Below are 18,703 nucleotides of genomic sequence, written 5' to 3'. Positions count from 1 at the left end.
CATGCTATGGGAGTCACAAACTTTAACACATGTATTTCTACCAATCTACAATTACTCAATAGCATGAATCTAACATCACCATCTTTATATCTCAAAACAATCATGAGGAATCAAACTTCACATAGTATTCAATGCACTTTATATGAAAGTTTTTATTATATCCCTCTTGGATGCCTATCATGTTAGGACGAACTTTATAACCAAAGCAAATTACCATGCTGTTTAGAGAGACTCTCAAAATGATATAAGTGAAGCATGAGAGTTCAAAGATTTCTATAAACTAAAGCCACCGCCGTGCTTTAAAAAGATATAAGTGAAGCACTAGAGCAAAATTGCCTAGCTCAAAAGATATAAGTGAAGCACATAGAGTATTCTAAGAAATTCATGATTCATGCGTGTCCCTCTAAAAAGGTGTGTACAGAAAGGATGATTTTGGTAAACTAAAAAGCAAAGACGCATATCATACAATACGCTCCAAGAAAAACACATATCATGTGGTGAATAAAAATATAGCCTCAAGTAAATTTACCGATAGACAAAGAAAAAGGAGGGGATGCCATCTGGGGCATCCCCAAGCTTAAATGCTTGGTTGTCCTTCAATATTACCATGGGGTGCCTTGGGCATCCCCAAGATTAGGCTCTTGCACTCCTTATTCCGCAAACCATCAAATATTTACCCAAAACTTGAAAACTTCATAACACAAAACTCAACAGAAAACTCATGAGATACGTTAGTACAAGAAAATAAATCACGAATTTTTAGTACTGTCATGAACTCATTCTTTATTTATATTGGTGTAATGTCTACCGTATTCCAACTTCTCCATGGTTCATACCCCCGATACTACCCATAGATTCATCAAAATAAGCAAACAACAATTCGAAAACAAAATCTGTCAAAAATAGAACAGCCTGTAGCAATCTATAAACTTCGAATACTTTTGTAAGTCCAACAATTCTGGAAAATTAGGACAACCTGGGAAATTTGTATATCAATTTTGTTAGAAAATAATCAGTATTTGATCATGCTTCTGTAAAAAATGAAAATTATTTTACTGGGCGCAAAAGTTTCTATTTTTCATCAAGATCAAATCAATTATCACCGTAAGCCACCACAAAGGTCTTACTTGGCTCAAACACTAATTAAAACACCAAAAAGACAATTAATACAGAGGTAATAATGTGTATTCTCATAAAAACATAAAAGAGAAATATTGGGTTGTCTCCCAACAAGCGCTTTTCATTAAAGGCTTTTAGCTAGGCATTGATAATTTTAATGATGCTCACATGAAAGATAGCAATTGAAACACAACGAGAGCATCATAAAACATGTGAAAAACAAGTTTAAGTCTGACCTGCTTCCTATGCATAGGGGTTTTATAAGTAAACAAATTATCAAGACAAGCAAAAACTACCATATGCAAGGAAGAAGAAGGAAACAATAGCAATCTCAACATAATGAGAGGTAATTTTGTAACATGAAAATTTCTACAACCATATTTTCCTCTCTCATAATAATTACATGTGGGATCATATTAAAATTCAACAATATAACTATCACATAAAATATTCTCTTCATGATCCACATGCATGCCAAGTTGACACTCTTCCAAAATAGTGGGATTATCATCAAATAAAGTCATGACCTCTCCAAGCCCACTTTTATCAAAAATTTCATGAGATTGAACACTCTCAAAATATGTGGGATTACTTTTACTTAAAGTTAACACTCTTCCAAACCCACTTTCAATATTATTGCAAACATATTCATCATGAGACTTAAATTAATTTTTAAGATCAAAAGAAGAATCACTCAAATCTTGATCATTGCAATAAGTAGAGGACATAGCAAAACTAGCATCCCAAAGCTTGGGGTTTTGCATATTATTAACACAATTGGCATTAATAGAATTTATAATAACATCATTGCAATCATGCTTTTGATTCAAGGAACTATCAAGTAGGGGCGCAATAGCAATAATCTCATGTTTAACATAACGAAGGATAGCAAATTCATCTCCATAAACATTATTAATATTGGCATCATGGCCATAAGAATAGGAAGCATCACACTCATCAAGGGAGGGTATCTCAATCAAATCATCAAAATCATAATTATCTATAGATTCATGCATATCATTATTTTCTTCCAAAGCAACAGTCATTCTCTCAATAAATTCTTTGACATAGGCATTGTGAGCATAGTTTTCATAGCAATATTAAGTATGTTAAATTTTTCAGATTTGTAGAGAGTAATATCATACTTTTCAATCAAAGAAGCAAATTCATAAGCACCCTTAAAAGAAAAAAATTCTTCAATTTGTTCGTTATCATAGTAACTATAAACACCCTTTCATAAGAAGATAAGATTTCATTATCATTAAAATAACGTAGGTAGGGAAGGTGTTTTTTAGGGTTCTTAGAGCAACAAGTAAAGTCACAAATTTCACAAAGATTCCAAGCAAAACATAGCAAACAATTTAGTTGATTCCATAAGAGTCTCCCTTTTTCAGATAAACGGTGACGAGCAAAATGAGCATGCTCATCTAAAGATTTTCCCTCAACTAATCTAGTTGGGGTTTCAACACCAGCACATATGGACCAAAGATGATCCAAGTAGGAAACTTTAAGTGGATCCATAAACCCTCTTGTTTCCGATTTTCAATAAACACATAATTATACAAAGAAAACAAACAAACGAACCAAGACATATGGGCAAACGAAAAGAAGGACAAAAGAGAAGGTGAATAAAAAGGCAAATATTTTTGTATTTTTCTGAAAACGTTTTAGAAGTGGGGGAGAAGAAAATGAGAGGAAAATGGAAAATAATGTAATGCAAGAGATAAGAGTTTATGATGGGTACTTGGTAGGCTTGATGTAGATCTCCCTGGCAACGGCGCCAGAAATTCTTCCTGCTACTTCTTGAGCTTTTGTTGGTTTTCCCTTGAAGAGGAAAGGGTGATGCAACAAAGTAGAGATAAGTATTTCCCTCAGTTAACAACCAAGGTATCAATCCAGTAGGAGAAACACGCAAGTCCCCAATATATGCACCTGCACAAACAATCAAACACTTGCACCCAATGCGAAAAAGGGGTTGTGAATCCCTTCACGGTCACTTGCAAAGGCGAGATCTGATATAGATAGATATAAAAGATTACTAAAACATAAAAGTAAATAAATTGCAGCAAGGTACTTTTGGTATATAGATATGAAAATATATGAAGGAAAATAGACCCAGGGGCCATTGGTTTCACTAGAGGCTTCTCTCTTGAAAGAAAATAATACGGTGGGTGAACAAATTACTGTCGAGCAATTGATAGAAAAGCGCAAAGTTATGATGATATCTAAGGCAATGATTACGAATATAGGCATCACGTCTGTGTCAAGTAGACCGACTCCTGCCTGCATCTACTACTATTACTCCACACATCGACCGCTATCCAGCATGCATCTAGAGTATTAAGTTCATAACGAATGGAGTAACGCCTTATGTAAGATGACGTGATGTAGAGGGACAAACTCAAGCAATATGATGAAAACCCCATCTTTTTACCCTTGATGGAAATAATACAATACATCTCTCGCTACCCCTACATTGTCACTCGGTGAAATCACGCAAGATTGAACCAAAAATTAAACACCTCTCCCATTGTAAGAAAAATAAATCTAGTTGGCCAAAACAAACCGATAATTTGAAGAGAAATACAAAGATATAAAATCATGCATATAGGAATTTAGAGAAGATTCAAATAATATTCATAGATAAGCTCATCATAAATCGACAATTCATCGAATCTCGACAAACACATCGCAAAAAGAAGATTACATCGGATAGATCTCCAAGAACATCGAGGAAAACATGGTATTGAGAATCAAAGAGAGAGAAGAAGCCATATAGCTACTAGCTATGGACCCGTAGGTCTGTGGTAAACTACTCATGCTTCACCGGAAGGGCAACAAAGTTGATGTAGATGCCCTCCGTGATCGAATACCCCACCGGCAGGGTGCCAGAAAAGGTCCCAAGATGGGATCTCATGGGTACAGAAGGTTACGGCAGTGGAAAAGTATTTTGGTGGACGCTTCTATTGATAATGAAATATTTGAGGATATATAGAACTCAGAGGGAGTTCGGTGGACTCTCGAGGGGCCCACAAGCCAGGGGCGCGCCCTGGGGGCTTGTGGAGTCCTCGGAACTCTTCTGACTTGGCCTCGAACCTCCGTGGGTGTCTTCTGGTCCAAGAAAAATCATCATAAAGTTTTATTCCGTTTGGACTCCATTTGATATTCCTTTTCTGTAAAACTCAAAAACAAGGAAAAAACAAAAACTGGCACTGGGCTTCATGTTAATAAGTTAGTACAAAAAATAATATAAAATAGCATATTAATGCATATAAAACATCCGAAATAGATAATGTAATAGCATGGAACAATCAAAAATTATAGATATGTTGGAAACGTATCAGGGTCGTCGACCGTCGGCGTCGACAGTGGCATTTCATCGAACAACTTGCAGGTGCCGAAAAGGTTGGCCGTAAGTATCGACCAGGCCGCTTCCTTTGCATCCCATGGGACAACAGGCCAGCTCCAGTACAATATCCAGGGGTGGCCGGCACGACCATGCTACCGTCCGGTGACGTGGAGAACCGGGTCTGGCCATGGCCATGGAGCGGTGGGTCCCCGGTGTGACGGATGAGCTCGGGGACCGGTAGTGCTGCGGACGAATGGCTGAGGAGCCTGTGCTAGTCGCGGCCATGGTAGCTACCGAGAGAATGACCGACGGGAGTCACCACAACCCTAACATGAGGAGGGCATGTGCCTTGGCGATGATGGACTCCTTGTTGTCGACATCGGCCTGGTGTTGTGCGGCACGCATCGCGGCCGCCTCGGTAGCGTAGCCGGGAGCGGCTTTCTTCTCCGCTACCTTTGTCCGCCGGTTCCTCCTCCTGGTCGATTCAGTGTCTAGCTTGGTGAGCTCCTCTGGTGTGAGCTCCGACTGCGGCTTCTTGGGACCCTTATTCTTCATCGCGGGGCATGCGCCCACGGCATGGTCACTGGGATTCATCGGGGCGCCAGCCATGGAGGAGTGAGGAGGGCACGGGAGGGTTTTGAGTGAAGTGGAGGGAGAGTGGGTGGGGTGTTCCCCTGATGGGTGGGCCAGGGGAGGATAAGGGTGTGTGTTCCATCCGTCCGTGCGCTGTCCGATTCAACGCAGGCGCGGCCGAAACTTGGGCCGGGAATGGGTCGAAAGCGGACCGAAAATAGACATTTGTCCATTTGCTCCCACGTGTTGGGCCACATTTTGTGGTCGTTTACCCCCAAACGGACGCGGGCAGACCATTTGGGGTTGGAGTTTCCCTAACGTCTATAGCTAGGAAAGAATTCTCCCTATGGATACTAGCCAGGGCGAGTGGTTTGGTGGAGGATGATGGAAATTAGGATCAGTACAATATAGTTTCAAAGGGACGCATGTTCAATATCTGTAAAGAACTTTGTGTTGCCTTTCCTCCTTAATACAGAAGAGGCACAACTTGTGTGTTCTGGAAAAAAAAGGCTGGGGGGAAATGCTTTTAGATATGTGGATAGTGCTATAGAAGAAAATCCTGGCACTCATCCTAATTATCAGAATACTTGAATTTTAAATCAATTCAGACATTACTGGAAAACCATTGCTAATTCATCTAGAAATTATCCCAAAAGATCTTGAATGCGTAAAGCAGGGATGGACGGTTGTGAGGCAGGTGAATTTTTAGAGTCTATGGAGAAGAATTTGTTGCACTTGAAAGCATCCACAAAAACGAAAATTGGGAGGGGCGTGTAGCTGCGGGGGGCACAGATGTACTGAAATATGTGAAGTCGTCGATCTACGCCGTCATATGGACACAGATAGTATCTAGTGCTATGGGAGAACCTAATGTTATGTGCTCTAGGAGCTCCTCAACCGTTGGATCTAAGAACCACAGGCCAAGTGAGATCTCATGCATATTTGCAGAAAACTTCTCAGAAGTACAATTATTACATTCAGGTCTAGTGCATCCTTAGATGACCATTGGATCTCAAACGAACTTGGAGCACCTAACCTTATGTGTTATGGGAGCACCTAACACTTTTCTGATTCAGACACATGCTTTCACAGAAATTGGTTGAAAAATGGATAGAATTGAATATAAGACAATATACATGTTTATTACTTCAGCGGGCCAACTTTTTATACGTCTTTCTACTTGTGCGTTTGCTACATCCCCACGAGTTCCCTATACTGTTCATATTCTTCATCCTGTGTCCATGTCTTGTTCTGCTCTTATGTTTAAGTTCTATTTCCTCTTCTTTACTTTATATTTGATTTCCTTCTGTCCAATTACTTTCCTTTATGTCATCACCATTCATCCATTCGCCCTGTCCTACCCCTTCGCTAATTCATGAATTATTTTTCGATGAAAAATTGGTACACCCCTTTTCCCAACTTTTACGGTTCCAGTACTGCTTCCTCCTATTCTATTTATATTTGCTTTCCTTCTCTAAAATTAATTTCCTTTATGTGATGTCGAATCAATACCTCGTCTTGTCCCGCGTCTTCCCTAATTCATGTGTGTGTTCTTCCCATGCAAAATTGCTACAGTCTTTTGCGAATTTTGGGTTTCTCTTCCATCAAATACCCATCGTCCTATTCTTTAACAGTTGCATCCATGTACCATGAAATACTCTTTTGTTCAAAGACTCGATGCCTTCCTTATGAATTTGTCTATACCAGATACCTGAAAGTGCACTACTTTCTGTATGATTTGATTTCATATTTTTGAAGCACGAACCATAGAACAATCGTTTTATGGTAATTTTGTACTAATAACAAGTAATGATATGTACAAATGGAGCAAGAAAGAAAATCTATTCACTATCACTACAAAAAAAAGACACACCCATGACACTCTGGGCCGAACAAAAAAAAATATGTCATACTTATGACACTTCTATGACGACAATTGTGACAAAACCCGGTATCATCATAGATGTGGTGGCGTCCTACTTCTATGACAAAAAACATGACAGAAAATGGGCTTTTCATCCTAGTCGGGCCGGAGACGCAGCTGCATGACTTTCTTTGGGCTGTCCATGATGGGAAAAACCGTGGTAGAAGCGAGGGCGAGGAAAATATCGGGGGAGTTCCCGGTTATGGTGGGTGGTTGGGGGCCGAGCGATGCGCGTTTCTCTCGTACCTACACGCGTGTGTGCGAGGCATTGCGCTCTAACTGAACCCGAGGGAGGCGTTGGTCTCTAACTGAACCCGAGCGATTGCACTGCAGGCTACGCATTACCGAACCCAAGCGATCGATCGATGGCTGTTAACTGAACCCGATCGAGCGATTCCTTCGCTACTGCTACTAACTGAAGCCGATCGATGCTACCTCTGGATGAACAGTGAGCGTTGTTGGGGGGTTTGGATGAATAGTTCTGAGTGGGGGTTGGATGAACAGGAACCCGTGGTAGTAGAGGCCATTGCCGCTGGATGAACAGTACCCTGATCGATCGAGCCGGTGGATGAACAGGACCCCGTGGAGGGCTGGATGAACAGGACCCTGTGGAGGGCTGGTTGAACAGTAGCCGGTGGAGGCTGGATGAACAGTAGCCCGTGGAGGGGTCGTTGAACAGGACCCCGTGGAGAGGGCTGGTTGAATAGTAGCCGGTGGAGGCTAGATGAACAGGAGCCCGTGGATGAACAGTCGCAGGTGGAGGCTGGAGGAGGTTGACGGTGGATGAATAGTAGCCTGCGGAGGCTAGAGGAGGTCAACGGTGGAGATGAACAGTATCCCGTGGAGTCCCGTTTTGCGGTACGCCACCCCCCCGATGAATAGGACCCCTGTTTTGACCGTAGCGCTCCAACACAAGTCCGTTTCCTCCATTTTATGGTACACCACACCCCCCCCGATCAACAGGACCCCATTTCGACCGTAGGAGGTCCGTTTCCTCCGTTTTGCGGTACACCAAACCCCTCCCGATGAACAGGATATCATTTCCACTATGGACGTATCCTCCATTCTGCGATACGCCAGGCCTCGTTTCCATCGGCTGTTCCGTCCAAGCCGGTTGGCTCCCGATGAACAGCACATGCTCCGTTGCCTCCCGATGAACACGACGCATTCCGTTGCCTCCCCATGAACAGGAAGATGATGCAGTTTCTCCGTTCAGACCTAGCCACAACCATGTACACGAGCCCCGGCCGTACGTATGCGTGAGTAGGCGTTCGAGACCCCGTCCGTATGTACGTACGTGGCCGTATTTACTTTCTTGCACCCTGGCCAGTTTGTGTATGTGTACATGCTACGTGCGCGCCTCTACTACCACATGTGCGCACCTCTACTACCACACGTGCGCGCCTCTACATCAACCAGTATGTCCACTTCGACCGGGTGGGTCCCGACTGTCACGCACTTCCTTGCGTGTGAAGATGTAGCTGGTGGGTCCCAGCATTCAGGGGGGCGAATCATTTTTTCCCGTAATATGGACGCACTTCCTTGCATGCAAAAATGTAGCTGGTGGGTCCCAACAGTCAGGGGGAAACATTTTTTTCACGAAATACGGTGGCCCGTTCGGTGGGTCCCTACTGTCAGGTGGAGGAATCATTATTTTCCACGAAATGAGGCACTTCCTTGCTGTGGCCGTGGACCCAGTTGTCAGCCTCTCCACGTATAGTACTCTTCCGATGGAAGTCGTTCCTTGACCATGTTAACCACGCCACGGCGAGAGCACCGGGGCGGTGGATGACGGTGAGGCCTGGGAAGGGGATGACATAGAGCCGGGGAAGACGCGGCAGTGGATGCCCACGCAGAGAGGAGTACGAGGGTTCACTGGTTCAGCTGCGGTGTGAGGCTGTCGTCGCCGCAGGGCCTGGCTAGCGGTGGGAGTAGTAGGGGGCGGTGAGGCCTCCGCGGCATCACAGCCGGCCACGGGAAGCAAGAGCACGAGGCACGACCAACGCTGGTTTGGGTGGCTGGAGCAACAAGACCAGAGGTTGAAGAAGCACTACCACCGTTGGATGGACGTCGTACGGTCACTGGAGCTAGAATCGTTCATATTGGCTAAGTTGACAAAGCCCTCCATCCCCGTCAACTTAGTAGGCCCACAAGTTAGCCTCGCACTATGGTGGGTCCCAGCTAGCAGGGGGTATTCATTTTTTTGTGCATAATCAGGAGGCACTTCCTAGCGTGCGAAGATAGATGGTGGGTCCGGCCTGTCAACGGGGGGGGATGTTTTTTTCGCGAAATACAGAGGCCCTTCTGGTGGGTCCCAGCTGTCAGGTGGAGGAATCATTATTTTGCGTGTAATAAGTTGGCATTTCCTTGCGTGCGGCCATGGACCCAGCTGTCAGCCTCTCCACGCACAGCCTACTTTCGATGGATGTCGTCCGTTGACCATGTTGACTACTCTGTGCCGAGCGCATCCAAGGTGGTGGACGACGGCGAGGCCTCGGACAGCAACGAGCCAGAGATGGGAGGACACGGGAGTAGAGCCGCAGACAGAGAGCTGTACGAGGGTTAACTCATTCTAGTGCGGTGTGGTTCGGCAGTCGGTGGAGAAGAACAGGAGGTGTGGAGGGTGGAGGGATGGCCTGGCCAACGGTGGGGTAGCGCTTCACAGCGAAGCGTGCTAAGCAGAGCTGCTAGCAGCAGGAGGCGGGAGCAGGCAGTCCCGGCAGTGCTGGAGGAAGAAGACGATAGATTGAAGATAGATGCCGGTCGTTGGATGCAAATCCAACGGCTAATGATGTCAGAATCATTTGTTGACTAAGTTGACAACGACTTGCGTTGGCTTCGACCTATTGGCCCATATTTCAGCCTCCAAAAATGTGGCACGTATTCAACCCATTTTTTCATAATTTACAGTCAATTTGATATTTTTTAGAATTATAGTCTATTTGCTGGGTTGGGTGAACAAATAATGTAGCGGCCATGCGGCCCATTTATTTTTCTCCTAAAAAATTACAGGCCATTTGCACTTTCTCGAAATACACGACTTTGCTGGGCTGATTCTAATATAATGTTTGGGTTGGTCGCAACAATGTTTATCAATAAATAAACAGGGGTTGAGAATTTTTTTATAAATATATTTAAATAATAAGTGATTTATTATTACATTGGTCCTTAAATATTACCAAGCTTTTGTACACAATCACCAGGATTTTCGTTGCCAAAAAAATCCAGTATTTTATTGTTAAGAAATTATTTTTATAAGTTAATAAGATGTGGGATATTGTTTTCTTAAATATGTACGTATCTGTTAAATATATGATGACAATAACAATAATATATAATAACATATAAAAGAATTTAAATATATATAATATAGTTAGAAGGGAAACAAAAGTTGGACCATGTGTTCCTATTCTTATATAGAAATATAGAACAGACCTCTGCGTTTTCTTCAAAAAATACATAAATTGGGCTGCCGATGTTTCAGGAAAAATAAAACCTCGGATGGGAGGTCCATAGGCTGGTCGATACATGACGAACCCCCAAAAAATACAAACCGGCATGTCATGGGCTGCGCATGTTAAAAAAAGCCTAGATGGGGCAGCCCAAAACCCAGCGGATACTTGTTGTCCTAGTGATAATAAATGATACTACCCACCAGCTCCACAGCTTCGTTGTGAATTTATCTCCTACGTTGAAGCACCTAAAAAATGTAACTATGTTGACAAACCCGTGGGCCCCAACTGCATTAGGAGGAAGTTTTTTTCGATGAGGCACTTTCTTGCGTACGGCCATAGACTTGGTGGGTCCCGACTGTCCGCCTCTCCATGTACAGTCCTCTCCAGATTCCTCTCGTTTGTTCAGCATGTTCACTACGGCAGACAACGGCGCCGTGGCGAGCGCACAAAGGCGCAAGAGGTGATCGGACTGCATGTGCCTTATTTGTAACGAAAGTACTGAACTAGCCCAGCGACCAAGTGACCCTACCCAATAGCTGTTCCGCCTGGGTTCGATTCTAGCTGATGTAGGGAAAATATCTCCAATTTTTTTGCCTTTGCCAGTATTGACATGTGGGTCCCCATTGTCATCTATGCACACCACGTCCAACACTTGGCAAAACTTCATCCCTTGTTTTCTCTGTTTTTCGCACACTCGACATTATGTGGGCATTTTGAAAATAGCATATCTTTTTGACTGTGCATCATATGAAGATGTGCTATGCATGAATGTTGATCAGCATGATGTTAACTGGTTGGTAGTTTCATTTTCGACCATGAATAAAACTTCCAACATGATATTAACCCTGTTTGAAAAGGCCGTGTTAATATAAATGCTCTCCCTCTGAAAGTTGCAGTTTCTTATCTGAAACTGAACTTGTAGTTTCTTATCTAAAACTGAACTTGCAGTTTCTTATCTGAAACTGAAACTTGCAGTTTCTTCTCTCCGAATCACATTGTCTTCACTTTTATACACCTATGAAACTACATTTTTGAAGTGCTAAAAATAGATCTCTAGAATTCATAAAATACTTCATATGCTCAATACTGCAAATCTAAAATTCAAAAGACATTCATATCTGAAAGTGCTCTCAAAATACCCAACACAAAGCACAATTCACAACCTGCAAATACTGACAACACTAAGCTCCTCCTAACAATTCACAACCTGCTCGACTATTGGGCTGGGGGGGCAGTCCCCTCCTATTCCTCGGCGGCAGACAGCTGCCCCATGAGACGATGTGACCGGCGAGGGAGAGGATGCCGGGGAAGCGTCGTCGAGCCAACTGCTTTTCTCCTCTTGCAGCTGGGTTCGGTCGATGAAGACTCCACTAGCTCGCTCTGGCACGACACCCTCACAAACGGCACCTTGTAGATGCTCGATCCTTCAATCTCTGGTGGATGCTCCATCTGGGATCGACACTCCCACCACCGCTCCCTCACGATCGGATTCGGTGAATTTGTTTGCTCCATGGCCTAGAGGAGCAGCTCTATGTACTCCCACGCGACTACCTTCGGGAGTATCGCCGCCTTTTCTCTCTGTTGCAGATATTTGGCCATGGATGTCGCCATCGCCGCTAGTTGGTCCTTGCTGTCAAACCAAGACTGTAGCTCCAACATCCTAGCTAGCTTCACAGGGTCGCCGTCTGCGATCCTCACGTATCGGTTGTAATCCTCCATCAATCTACTTCTCCACAGCACCTTCACTCGCCGGCGGTGGTTTCGAATGGAAGAGGAGAGGAGCAGCACTGGTTTTGGATTTGAACGGGAGAGGAGCGACGCTGGTTTTGGATTGGAATAGGAGAGGAGGGCGGTGGTTTTGAAATGGAAGAGGAGAGGAGCGGTGCTGGATTTATATTGGAACAGGAGAGGAGTGGCGCTGGTCTTGGAAGTATTTTTTTGTTTTGCGTATTTTGGGTCAAAGTTTGACCACGTACTGTATTTGACAACCAAAATGTGAATGCATGTCACCAAAAATTGTAACGTTTGGTTCATATATGAATGTACTTTCAAATTATATTATTTTTGCAACGTATAACATATATTTTATTTGTGAAAATCATGGTCAATTATAACCCAGAATAAAAGGAGACTAGTTAATGTGGGGTGACTTCCTTAATTGAAGGGTAAATTGATTTTGATTTTGATGCAGTCACAGCGCGCGGGCCCTCTCGTCCAAACCTAAATCCATGTCGCACGCTCCTCTCCCTCTTAAACCACCGCCGCTGCCCAAAGGAGACAACATGAATCCTGCTACCTCTTAAGCACTGCGTTGGGTTTCCCTTGAAGAGGAAAGGGTGATGCAGCAAAGTAGTGTAAGTATTTCCCTCACTTTTTGAGAACCAAGGTATTGATCTAGTAGGAGACTACACGCAAGTCCCTCGTACCTACACAAACAAATAAGAACCTCGCAACCAACGCGATAAAGGGGTTGTCAATCCCTTCACGGTCACTTACGAGAGTGAGTCTGATAAAGATAATAATAATAAGATAAATACTTTTGGTATTTTTATGATATTGATTGAAAGTAAAGATTGCAAAATAAAATAGATTGGAAACTTATATGATAAAAGATAGACCCAGGGGCCATAGGTTTCAGTAGTGGCTTCTCTCAGGATAACATAAGTATTACGGTGGGTGAACAAATTACTGTCGAGCAATTGATAGAAAAGCGCATAATTATGAGAATATCTAGGCATGATCATGTATATAGGTATCACGTCCGCGAAAAATAGACCGAAACGATTCTGCATCTACTACTATTACTCCACACATTGACCGCTATCCAACATGCATCTAGAGTATTAAGTTCATAAGAACAGAGTAATGCATTAGGCAAGATGACATGATGTAGAGGGATAAACTCAAGCAATATGATATAAACCCCATCTTTTTGTCCTCGATGGAAACAATACAATACGTGCCTTGCTGCCCCTACTGTCACTGCGAAAGGACACCGCAAGATTGAACCCAAAGCTAAGCACTTCTCCCATTGCAAGAAAGATCAATCTAGTAGGCAAAACCAAACTGATAATTCGAAGAGACTCGCAAAGATAACCAATCATACATAAAAGATTTCAGAGAAGAATCAATATTGTTCATATATAAACTTGATCATGAACCCACAATTCATCGGATCTCGACGAACACACCGCAAAAAGAGTTACATCAAATAGATCTCCAAGAAGAGCGAGGAGAACATTGTATATATATCCAAAGAGAGATAAGAAGCCATCTAGCTAATAACAATGGACCCGAAGATCTGAGGTAAACTACTCACACATCATCGGAGGGGCCATGGAGTTGATGTAGAGGCCCTCCGTGATCGATTCCCCCTCCGGTGGAGCTCCGGAAAAGGCCCCAAGATGGGATCTCTTGGGTACAGAAGGTTGCGGCGGTGGAAATAGGGTTTCGTGGTGCTCCTGGATGTTTTTGGGCTATATGAGGGGGGAGGGCACGCCCCCTGCCTCGCGGCCTCCTTGTTGGTTGCTTGACATCCACTCCAAGTCCCCTGGATCACGTTTGTTCCAAAAAATAACACTCCCGAAGGTTTTATTCCGTTTGGATTCCGTTTGATATTCCTTTTCTGCGAAACACTGAAATAGGCAAAAAACAGCAATTTGCACTGGGGCTTGGGTTAGTAGGTTAGTCCCAAAAATAATATAAAAGTGTACAAATAAGCCCATTAACATCCAAAACAGATAATATAATAGCATGGAACAATCAAAATTATAGATGCGTTGGAGATGTATCAAGCATCCCCAAGCTTAATTCCTGCTCGTCCTTGAGTAGGTAAGAAAAAGCAGAATTTTTGATGTGGAATGCTACCTAGCATAATTCTCAATGTAATTTTCTTTATTGTGGCATGAATGTTCACATCTGAGAGATTCAATACAAAAGTTTAATATTGACATAAAAATAATAATACTTCAAGCATACTAACTAAGGAATCATGTCTTCTCAAAATAACATGGCGAAAGAAAGTTCATCCCTACAAAATCATATAGTTTGGTCATGCTTCATTTTCACCACACAAGAATGCTCTCATATTGCACAACCCCGATGACAAGCCAAGCAATTGTTTCATAATTTAGTAATCCCAAACTTTTTTCAACTTTCACGCAATACATGAGCGTGAGCCATGGATATAGCACTATGATGGAATAGAATAATGATAGGGGGTTATGTGGAGAAGACAAAAAAGGAGAAAGTCTCACATGGACGAGGCTAATCAACGGGCTAGGGAGATGCCTATCAATTGATGTCAATGCATGGAGTAGGGATTGCCATGCAACGGATGCACTAGAGCTATAAATGTATGAAAGCTCAACAAAAGAAACTAAGTGGGTGTGCATCAAACTTGCTTGCTCACGAAGACCTAGGGAAATTGAGGAAGCCCATTGTTGGAATATACAAGCCAAGTTCTATAATGAAAAATTCCCACTGGTATATGAAAGTGACAAAACAAGAGACTCTCTATCATAAAGATCATGGTGCTACTTTGAAGCACAAGTGTGGAAAAAAGGATAGTAGCATTGCCCCTTTTTATTTATTTTCTCTTTTTTGGGCCTTCCTTTTTTTATTTGGCCTTTATTCCTTTTTTTATTTGGGACAATGCTCTATTAATGATGATCATCACACTTCTATCTATTTAAAATTCAATGATTATAACTCGATACTATAACAAAATATGACTCTATATGAATGCCTCCGGCGGTGTACCGGGAAGGGCAATGAATCAAGAGTGACATGTATGATAAATTATGCATGGTGGCTTTGCCACAAATACGATGTCAACTACATGATCATGCAAAGCAATATGACAATGATGAAGCGTGTCATAAATGAAATGGTGGAAAGTTGCATGGCAATATATCTCGGAATGGCTATGGAAATGCCATAATAGATAGGTATGGTGGCTGTTTTGAGGAAGATATAATGAGGTTTATGTGTGATAGAGCGTATCATATCACAGGGTTTGGATGCACCGGCGAAGTTTGCACCAACTCTCAAGGTGAGAAAGGGCAATGCACGGTACTGAAGAGGCTAGCAATGATGGAAGGGTGAGAGTGCATATAATCCATGGATTCAACATTAGTCATAAAGAACTCACATACTTATTGCAAAAATCTACAAGTCATCTAAAACCAAGCACTATGCGCATGCTCCTAGGGGGGAAGATTGGTAGGAAAATACCATCGCTCGTCCCCGACCACCACTCATAAGGAAGACAATCTAAGAACACCTCATGTTTCAAATTTGTTACACAACGGTTACCATACGTGCATGCTACGGGACTTGCAAAATTCAACACAAGTATTTATCAAATTCACAATTACTCATCTAGCACACTCTAATATCACCACCTTTATATCTCAAAACAATTATCAAGTATCAAACTTCCCATAGTATTCAATGCACTTCCTATGATAGTTTTTATTATACCCATCTTGGATTCCTATCATATTAGGACTAGTTTCATAACCAAAGCAAATTACCATGCTGTTTTAAGGGACTCTCAAAATGATATAAGTGAAGCATGAGAGATCAATAATTTCTATAAAATAAAACCACCACCGTGCTCTAAAATATATAAGTGAAGCACCAGAGCAAAATTATCTAGCTCAAAAGATATAAGTGAAGCACATAGAGTATTCTAATAAATTTCAATTCATGTGTGTCTCTCCCAAATGGTGTGTACATAAAGGATGATTGTGGTAAACTAAAAATAAAATACTCAAATCATACAAGACGCTCCAAGCAAAACACATATCATGTGGTGAATAAAAATATAGCCTCAAGTAAAGTTAGCGATAGAAGAAGACGAAAGAGGGGATGCCTTCCGGGGAATTACCAAGCTTAGGATTTTGGTTGTCCTTGAATTTTACCTTGGGGTGCCATGGGCATCCCCAATCTTAGGCTCTTGCCACTCCTTGTTCCAAAATCTATCAAATCTTTACCCAAAACTTGAAAACTTCACAACACAAAACTTAAACAGAAAATCTCATGAGCTCCGTTAGTAAAAGAAAACAAACCACCATCATAAGATACTGTAATGAACTCATTATTTATTTATATTGGTTTTAAACCTACTGTATTCCAACTTCTGTATGGTTCATAACCTCCGATAGTAGCCATAGATTCATCAAAATAAGCAAACAACACACGAAAAACAGAATCTGTCAAAAACAGGACAGTCTGTAGTAATCTGTAGGTTTCGAATACTTATGTAACCCCCAAAATTCTAAAATAAATTGCTGGACGTGATTAATTTATCTATTAATCATCTGAAAAAAGAATCAACTTAATCTCACTCTCCAGTAAAAAATGGCAGAAAATCTCGTGAGCGCTAAAGTTTCTGTTTTTTACAGCAAGATCGCAAAGACTTTCCCCAAGTCTTCCCAAAGGTTCTACATGGCACACACACTAATTAAAAGCATAAAACCACATCTAAACAGAGTCTATATGAATTATTTATTACTAAATAGAACCAAAAAGCAAGAAACAAAAATAAAACTTGGTTGCCTCCCAACAAGCGCTATCGCTTAACGCCCCTAGCTAGGCATAAAAGCAAGAATAGATCTAGGTATTATCATCTTTGGTATCCAATTCTTAAATGGAGCACTTATAAACATTTGGAGTTTCCTTCTTTTTATTAATGATCAAAATCCTAGGCAAGAAATCAAGAAATTCATTTGTAGCAAGAGGTTCCCTAATGATATTGAAGAAGTTGGGGTGAACACTTATTGATTTGAGACCCGCATTTTCCTTACTAGAAGATTCACCCTTATTTTTAGGAACATACATTAATTTAGCAATCTTGGTGGTAGGAGGATTTGGAGTATTTCAAATGGATGAAAAGGCAGACCCTAAATTAGAAATGATATCCTCAAGTTTACCAATTCTTGTGGAATCTTGATCTATTCTTTCGTTAACTATAGGTTCTTTTTCCTTAAAATAATTCAGAGTAACCCCTACCTTAGATCCAAATTGAGTGATTTGATTGTGGATCTTTTTATCCAAATTTTCAATCAACTCTACAGAGGCAACTTTATTTCCAATAATTTCAAGCCTTTGCATCACATGTTCCAAAGTTAAAACAGTTCCATTAACCAAAAGAGATGGTGGGCCAAACAAATCTATCATAGCATTATAAGAATCAAAAGTATGGCTACCCAAGAAATTCCCTCCGGTAATGGTATCAAGAATATATCTATTCCAAGGAGTGATGCCTACATAAATATTGCAAAGAAGAACGGAAGTGGGTTGCTTCCTAGTAGATCTATTCTGAGCATTGCAAATTCTATGCCAAGCATGTTTTAGATTTTCTCCCTCCCTTTGTTTAAAATTAAGAACTTCATGATCGGGAGTACTAACGATGATAGAAGGACTAGCCACGACGACACACGGCTACAAGAAGCAAGCGAAAAAGAGGCGAACAAATAGAGAGGGGGACGGAAAAAGAGGGCGAATAAAACGACAAGGGTGAAGTGTAACATCCCAAATTTTCAATTTGAAATGTTATACATAGGTCATTCATGCATATCATATTTTATTGCATTTCATTTTGTGATCCTCGAAATCCTAAGAAACTCAAGGACCCTCGGAGAGAGTTGGGGATATTCCCTCGTTCTCATATTTGAGTTTTATCAAATATTGAAACAATGATCACTTTGGTTTCAATTATTTTTCTCCCAAAAAATATTTCATTTTAAAATTATATGAGAGGAGATAATGCGACTTCTCCAAAATAAATGAAATGTTGGAGGAAAAATATTAAAATCAATTTGTTTTTTTATTTGGGGTTTTATCGCTATTTTATTTGAATTAGGAAAAATATGGGTTTTTCAAAATTGCATTAGAGGCACAAATAAATGTTCACCATGTCCGCTATATTTTTAGAGGACGGGGAAAATTTATTTCAGGATTTTTGGAGTCTGTTTAGTATTTCTTTTCTTTGTTTTTCTATGCATCAAAATTATTTTAAAAAGAAAAAAAAGTCAACCATCTTACCGGCCGTGTCCGACTAGGACACTGCACCCGGCCGGCCTTTTTAAGGCCGAGGCCCGAGCCGCCCTAGCCCCAAACCCTAGCGCCCGACCCACCTAGAAATCCGCGCCGCCGCCGCAGGAGTTCGCCGCCATCGGAGTTCGCCGCCGCTGCGTCGTCTCGCCGTCGTTGCCTCGCCGCCGCCCCGACGCCGCGTCGCCGCCCCGTCGCCACCCCGCCGCCCGCCACCGACCC

Source organism: Triticum urartu, chromosome 3 (assembly GCF_003073215.2).
Source record: "Triticum urartu cultivar G1812 chromosome 3, Tu2.1, whole genome shotgun sequence".
In the NCBI taxonomy this organism is placed as follows: Eukaryota; Viridiplantae; Streptophyta; class Magnoliopsida; order Poales; family Poaceae; genus Triticum; species Triticum urartu.
Note: the sequence above shows the minus strand (reverse complement) of the source record.